Below are 7872 nucleotides of genomic sequence, written 5' to 3' on the forward strand. Positions count from 1 at the left end.
CCCAGCCCAGATCATGTTATGTCTGTGTTCCCATGGGAACAGCACACCTGTTAGTGCTGCGCTGCACACTGGCTCCTTTTGTGAATGTGGCCGTGCCACAGATCTTCCTCTACCTTTTAAACATGTTATTGTTCTAAATTATGGCTTATTTGACTGTGGAATAAATACATGTGTAAAAATTCAAGTGTGAAGTTCTTTTCAGTTTGATCATCTTTCAAAATAATTGCTGAATACTAGAGTTTAGTAAACCTGAAGTACCTGTGAATTTTCTTTTTATTTAGCCACCACATAATCTTATGAAGTAGTTTTTCAGTCAAATAATAGATGTCTCCTGGCTGGTTAAATGGCTCTTTATAAGAAACTTTGCAGCCAGGCACTGGTGGCTCACGCCTGTAATCCTAGCTATTCAGGAGGCTAAGATCTGAGGATCGAGGTTCAAAGCCAGCCCTGGCAAGAAAGTCTCTGAGATTCTTATCTCCAATAAACCACTGGAAAACTGGAAGTGGTGCTGTAGCTCAAGTGGTAGAGAGCTCACCTTGAGCTGAAGAGCGCAGGGACAGCGCCCAAACCCAGAGTTCAAGCCCCACAACCGAAAAAAAAAGAAAAGAAACTTTGCTTTTTTGGGAACTGTATCTGCATGCACAGTTTACTTCACACACTAGTGTCCTATGTTTTCATGACTGCTGGGAAAGTAAGGTGATGGTCAGCAGTGACTCCTACTTGGATAAGAGCTGGGGTTTGAGCCCGATGTGGCACAGGCAGACACCCGTGCACTAGGGAGGATCAGCAGGAGGACCAGGAATCCAGACCAGCTTGGGCCTACACGGTGGGTTCTTGTCTCAAACCTGCACTCTCCAAAAGAAAAAAAAAGGGTGTTTGAAAATACACAATAGCATTTTCACAGGCTAGGAAACTTGTTTTTGTACAAATCTAAACTTTATATTCTTTTTGGGGTTTGCTTTCTGGGTTTTTTGTTTTGTTTTTGTGTTACCAGAGTTTGAACTTAGGGCTTTAGTGTTTACTACACAGGCTGTCTAACACTTGAACCAAGCCCTTTTATTAGGTTTTGAATAGGGTATTGGACTGGGCTTCTCCTATTACTGCTTCCCACATAGCTGGGATGATAGAGGTAGGCTGACTGTGGGAGGTGCCTGATTGCCTACTACACGACTTCCCAGAAACAAGTGAGCTCTGCTGTAGAGAATGGTTTGGTTTTGGCATAGACTCTTTGAAAGTTCCACTTTCATTGTTAATTTCTTTTTTCTTTTTCTTTTTCTTTTTTTTTTTTTTGTTGGTCGTGGGGCTTGAACTCTAGGATTAGTCGCTGTCCTTGTGCTCTTCAGCTCAAGGTGAGCACTCTACCGCTTGAGCCACAGCACTACTTTTGGTTTTCTAGTGGTTTATTGGAGATAAGAGTCTCACCAGGGGCTGGGAAGGTGGCTCAGTTGTAGAGTGCTTGCCTTGCATGCATAAGGCCCTGGGTTTGATTCCTCAGCACCACATAAGCAGAAAAAAAAAGCCAAAGTGGTGCTATGGGTCAAGTGCACTAGCCTTGAGCTGAAGAGCTTCGGGACAGTGCTCAGGCCCAGAGTTCAGGCCTCAGGACCGGACCCCTCCCCCCCCCTAAAAAAAAAAAAAGTTTCACAGACTTTCCTGCCAGGGCTGGCTTTGAACCGCAATCCTCAGATCTCAGCCTCCTGAGTAGCTAGGATTACAGGCGTGAGCCGATTGTTTCTTTTTCTTTTCTTTTTTTTTTTTCGGTTGGTTGTGGGGTTTGAATTCTGGGCTTGGGCGTTGTCCCTGTGCTCTTCAGCTCAAGGTGAGTGCTCTACCACTTAAGCCACAGTGCCAGTGGTTTTCTAGTAGTTTATTGGAGATAAGAGTCACGGCCTCTCCTGCTTGGGCTGGCTTTGAACCGCGATCTTCAGATCTCAGCCTCCTGAGTAGCTAGGATTACAGGCGTGAGCCAGCAGCGCCTGGCCTCTTATTTCTTTCTTTTTACTAATTTTGGGATTTTTTTGTCATGGTACTGGGGTTTGCACTCACAGCCTTACACTTGTAGTCAGACACTATCGCTGAGCAGTGCCACTAGCCCTACTTTGAGAAATTTCAAGAGTACAGAAAGATTGGAGAATAGAGAATGCACATCTGTGCATCACTCACTTAGGTTTTCAGTTATCAATACATTGCCACTGTTCATTTTTTGTGTGTGTGTACACAAACATTTGTTTTTTGCAGAATCACTCAAGGTTATGGAATTATAGCAAGTCAGTTGTTTATTTCAACTAAGAGTAAGGACATACTCCTTCATAACTGTACAACTGTCTGACTCAGAGTTAATGGTGATAAAAATTCTGCCATCTTAACACATGCTCTTTTCAAAATGTCCCCAAGTGTTTTAATCATGTCTTCTTTATGGTAGTGTTTTTAAAAAGTAATATTTCACATACCATACAATGCACTTAAAATGCAACCATCACCACTATCCGTTTTCACCATCCCCAAAAGAAAGCGTGTACCCCTCAACAGTCATCTTCTTCCCCCCACCTTCCAGCCCTAGTCATTGCTGCCTGTTCCGTTTTTGTGGAGTTATCTTCTCCAGATACTTCATGTATTTATCGTACAAGATGTGATCTGTGGCCACACCCACCCACTTTGGTAATTTTTTTTGAGGCTCATTCATGTATTATTTCATTCCCTATTGTGGCTGAATAATATTTGATTTAACCTGCTTATCTGTTAATGGACATGGGCTATTCCCACTTTGGGACTGTCATGAAGAATGCTCTACTGGAGGTGGTGAACAAGCCTTTGCGTGTGTGTGTGTGTGTGTATCATAAACTCAGGTGAACAAGCCTTTGCGTGTGTGTGTGTGTGTGTGTGTGTGTGTGTGTGTGTATCATAAACTCAGGTGAACAAGCCTTTGCGTGTGTGTGTGTGTGTGTGTGTGTGTGTGTGTGTGTGTGTGTGTGTGTATCATAAACTCAGGGCCTGGGTTGTCCCTGAGCTTTTCTGCTCAAGGCTCGTACTGTACTACCTAACTGCAGCTCCACTTCTGGTTTTGGTTTTGGTGGTTAGTTGGAGATAAGATTCTCACAGACTTTCCTGTCATGGTTGACTTCAACCTGTGATCCTCAGCTCAGGATTTACAGATATAAGCCATCAGCACCAGGATCACTAGTGATTTTTTTTTTTTTTTTTTGCCGGTCATGGGGCTTGAACTCAGGGCCTGGGCACTGTTCCCGAGCTTCTTTTGCTCAAGGCTAGCACTCTACTACTTGAGCCACAGCACTACTTCTGGCTTTTTCTGTTTACCTGGTACTGAGAATTGAACCCAGGGCTTCATGCACGCTAGGCAAGCTCTCTACCACTAAGCCACATCCCCAGTGATTCTTGACTAAGTATTAAATGGTTGTAAAAGGCATTTTTCTGTCCTATATTTCCTCAATCAGCATCTAATAACTATCCCTATCATCCTTGTTTTGATCTCAGGTGTGGCCCACATTTGGCCTATGTTCTGACAGGCCTCTGTCTTGTCTGAGGGCATTTTCTTATTTGGTGACAAGAAATAGTTTCCACGTGACCTTGTATTTTTCCCCTTTCCATTGCTTGTTTTTAGGTATGTCTGTTATTATGTTTAGACATTTTCCTTGTCTTGTTCTATTTTTGCCTATATGATACTATACCTTCCAAATTTAACTTATAGCTTAGATGTTGTTTTCCATTATATTCCATTTTGAGAACTTAGCTGGTTATTGTTTAATAGATATTATTTATTTTAGCAGTACTAAGGCTTAAACTCAAGGCCTAGCACTTGCCAGGCAGGTACTCTACCACTTAAACCATGCCTCCAGCCCTGTCACAATATTTGTTTTGCTTTTATAATCATGACTTTAATACTTCATAATCTTTACATGCAGTTTTACATATTGAACATGTTTGTAGGGTAATTTCTAGAAGTGAGACTTAAGAAAAAGAGAATATATGTCACTAATTCTGGTAGCTGTTTCTCCCTAGAGGTCGTACTGGCTTACCTTTCTGTCTCACAGGATTGAGAGTGCTAGACCTACCTCACCGTCGCCAACAGAATGTATGATTAGGCTTATTCTTTTGTCGGTTGTAGTGCTTGATCTCAGGACCTAGGACCTCTAATGCTCAAGGCTAGTGCTCTACCACTTGAGCCATATCTCCACTTTACAGTTTTTCTGGTGATTAGTTGGGAGATAAGTCTCATAGCCTTTCCTGCTTAGGCTGGCTTGAACTGCAATACTCTCAGATCTCAGCCTCCTGAAGTAGCTAAGATAAGCAGGTGTGAGTCACCAGCATCTGGCCACAAAGAAATTTCTGTCCCATGCTGGATAGACACATCAAAAAGTCCCATCTGCTGGGTTCTGGGGGCTTATACCTCTACAGAAAGCTTAGGGACAGCACCCAAGCCCTGAGTTCAAGCCCTAAAACCAGCACACAAAACAACACACACACACACATATGCACCCACACACATTTCTTTGTGGTTTAAATTGCCTTTCTATTCTTAGTGATATTGACTACCTTTTGATTTTTAAAAATTTATTTCAAAGGTAAGCTGTATTTGCATTTTTGTGAACTATTCATGTACCTTGCCACTGATCTCTGGGGACTTGTTGATAATGCTGTAAATGTCACTGTTCTGTCATGCTGACTTCCTTCAGAAGCCTCTGTGCTGCTGATTACAAGTCTCAGAAATACAATGAAACCTGCTGATTAGCTGGGCAAGGTGGCTCACACCTGTAATCCCAGCTGCTGGGAAGGCAGAGATCAAGAGGATTTTGCATTGAGGCCACCTGGACAAAAAGTCTGTGACACCCTTATCTCAACAAAAAAGTTTGATGTGGTGGTACATGTATGTAGTGCCAGCTGTGTTAAGAGCTGTGTTGAGGCTTGTGTTTCCAGACCAGCCTGGGCAAAACACAGACCTGAAAACAAAAGGGGATGCTGCGAGTGGTCGAGTACCTGCCCAGCAAGCGCAAGGCCCAGCTGCAAACCCCAGCACTGTGACACGCAGAAAAATCCCCCGATGCAGAAAACGGGAGTTCCCAAAACCTGAATGAAGCTGGGCCTTCCAAGGGCTACCTGTTAGGTGGGACAAGGTAAATGTCCGAAATGTCAGCATCTGGGTTGTGCTGATGATGGAGTCTTTGTCTCTGCAGCCTAGCTCTCTTTGTTTCTCATGGTACATGGGAGGCAGTAATCATCAGCCCTGAATTCCAGAAGGAGATGTGCACTGGCCCCTTTGGGTCAGTGTCCTCTGCTGCTGTACTCAGCGGCTGGTGGTGGCTGTGGCATTTGCAGGGGAGCTGGGCTGGCCTGTTCTCAGATCTTAACTGATAGCTCAGCCTTTCCCTCACTTGCAATTAAGAGTTTTTCTTTGAAGTGCCTTGCTTTTGAGTACCTTGTGGGTGAGATTGAGCTGGGTTTGTTTCCCTAGAGCCATCCCCTGGACAAGCTTGGCTCTTAGTGCTGCCCAGATGAGGTGTTAGTGGAGGACATTCCCTGGCCTCACCTGTCCCGGGTCACATGCTAGACCAGATGCCAAAGAAGTGAGGTGTGCTGGGGGGGGGGGGGGGTGGCACTCAGCGGGTGGGTGTGGGGAAGCAGTCCGAGGACTTGAGGACCTAGGTGCTGGCCCTGAGCTTTTTTTTTTTTTTTAATTTTTTGTTGTAAAGATACTGTACAGAGGGTTACAGTTACATGAGTGAGGTAATGAGCACACTTCCTCTTGAACATTGTTACCCCCTCCATTGTTTTCCCCCTACCATCCCTTCCCTCCCTACCTTCCCCGAGGTTCTTTTTTCTTTTTTTTTAATTGTGATTAAGTGATTACATAATTTCCCAAATTTCACAGTATTGTGGAATAATGATGCGCATCCCTTTTCCGGTTGTGGCGCCGCGCGGTGCGGACGCGCGTCTGCTTCGTAGCCAGGCCGTCCCAGGGCCCGCTGCAGTCCGTTCACCGCCGTGGCCCACTGCAAACGCGGGGACGGCCTCATCAAGGTGAACGGGCGACCCCTGGAGATGATCGAGCCGCGCACGCTGCAGTGCAAGTTACTGGAGCCTGCTCTGCTTCTGGGGAAAGCGGTTTGCTGGTGTGCACATCCGTGTCCGTGCGAAGGGCGGTGGTCATGTGGCTCAGATTTACGCTATCCGTCAGTCCATCTCCAAAGCCCTGGTGGCCTATTACCAGAAGTATGTGGATGAGGCTTCCAAAAAGGAGATCAAAGACATCCTCATCCAGTACGACCGCACCCTGTTGGTGGCTGATCCCCGACGTTGTGAATCCGAGAAGTTTGGAGGCCCTGGTGCCCGTGCCCGCTACCAGAAGTCCTACCGATAGGCCCATTACAGGGTCCAGATTGGGGCTCACCTTTGTAATAAAGATTGTGGGATTTTAAGGTTAAAAAAAAAAAAAGGGCTGGGAAGGTGGCTCAGTGTAAGAGCGCTTGCCTTGCATGCCTGAGGCCCTGGGTTCGATTCCCAGCACCACATAAGCAAAAAGAAAAAAAAGCCGGAAGTGGCGCTGTGGCTCAAGTGGTAGAGCGCTAGCCTTGAGCTGAAGAGCTGAGGGACAGCGCCCAGGCCCAGAGTTCAGGCCCTACGACCAGAACCAAAAAAAAAAAAAAAGTCACAAGCTCATTCTAACTTTCCTGGAGCATATCGTCTATCACGGTCTATAACATATAACGGTGTACACATATACACCATACATGTGATCAGCAGCATGGGGATATTTAGTAGTGGTTCGACCAGATGAGTGGATGTTCTTTGTTTCTTAAGTCCTGTTAATTTTGTCGTGTCACCTAACATTTTGGATTTAACATCCACTTATCAGGGAGACCATGTACCGTTTGTCTCTTTGCTCTTGGCTTACCTAGTTCAACATGATTCCTTCTAGCTCCATCCATTTCCCTGCAAATGCCATTATTTTGTCATTTCTAATGGCTGCATAATATTCCATTGTGTATAGATACCACTGTGGGGCATCTGGGTTGTTTCCATATCCTAGCTATTGTGAACAGTGCTTCAATAAACATGGAGGTGCACGTGTCCTTGTATATTGGTTCCTGTTGTTCAGGGTAGATGCCTAGAAGTGGTATGACTGGGTCGTAAGGGAGGTCAATCTTTAGCTTTCTAAGGACCCTCCAGACTGCTTTCCAAAGTGGTTGTATAAGTGTACATTCCCACCAGCAGTGTAATAGGGTTCCTCTTTCTCCACATCCCCTCCAGCATTTGTCGTTGGCTGATTTGTGGATGTGGGACATTCTGACTGGGGTAAGGTGGTATCTCAGGGTTGTCTTTATTTGCATTTCCTTTACCACCAGGGATTCTTTGCCACTTTTATTTCTTCATCTGAGAAGTCCCTCTTTAGTTCCCTTGCCCACTTAGTAATTGGTTTGTTAGGTTTGGGAGGGATTAGTTTCTTGAGTTCCCTGTATATACTGGATGTTAACTCCTTGTCTGATATATTGCTGGTAAATATTTTTTCCCAATTAGTTGGTTGTCTTTCTAGCTTGGTTACGATAGATTTAGCTGTGCAGAAGCTTTTTATTTTAAGGTAGTCCCATTTGTCGAGTCTCTCTCCGATTTGTTGTGACCCTGGGACTCTGTTCAGGAAGTTCCTTCCTGTGCCTATTAGTTCAAGTGTCTCTCCTACTCTGTCCTGCAGTAGTTTCAGAGATTCAGGTTTAATGTTAAGGTCTTTAATCCATTTTGAGTTGATGTTGGTGCATGGTGATAGGCTGGGGTCCACTTTTCGTTTTCTGCATGTTGGCCCTGAGCTTTTGCTCAAGGCTAGCACTTGATCACTTGTCTCCGTCTCCACTTTTCTTTCTTTTT

General features: G+C 44.9%; 1 pseudogene; it reads left to right on the top strand.

The window, feature by feature from the left end:
- Positions 1–5896: 5896 nt before the first annotated feature.
- On the top strand, positions 5897–6435 carry LOC122104547 (annotated as a pseudogene).
- The last annotated feature ends 1437 nt before the right edge of the window (positions 6436–7872 follow it).

Source organism: Dipodomys spectabilis, unplaced genomic scaffold, assembly GCF_019054845.1.
Source record: "Dipodomys spectabilis isolate Male_0828 unplaced genomic scaffold, ASM1905484v1 ptg000026l, whole genome shotgun sequence".
Classification (NCBI taxonomy): Eukaryota; Metazoa; Chordata; class Mammalia; order Rodentia; family Heteromyidae; genus Dipodomys; species Dipodomys spectabilis.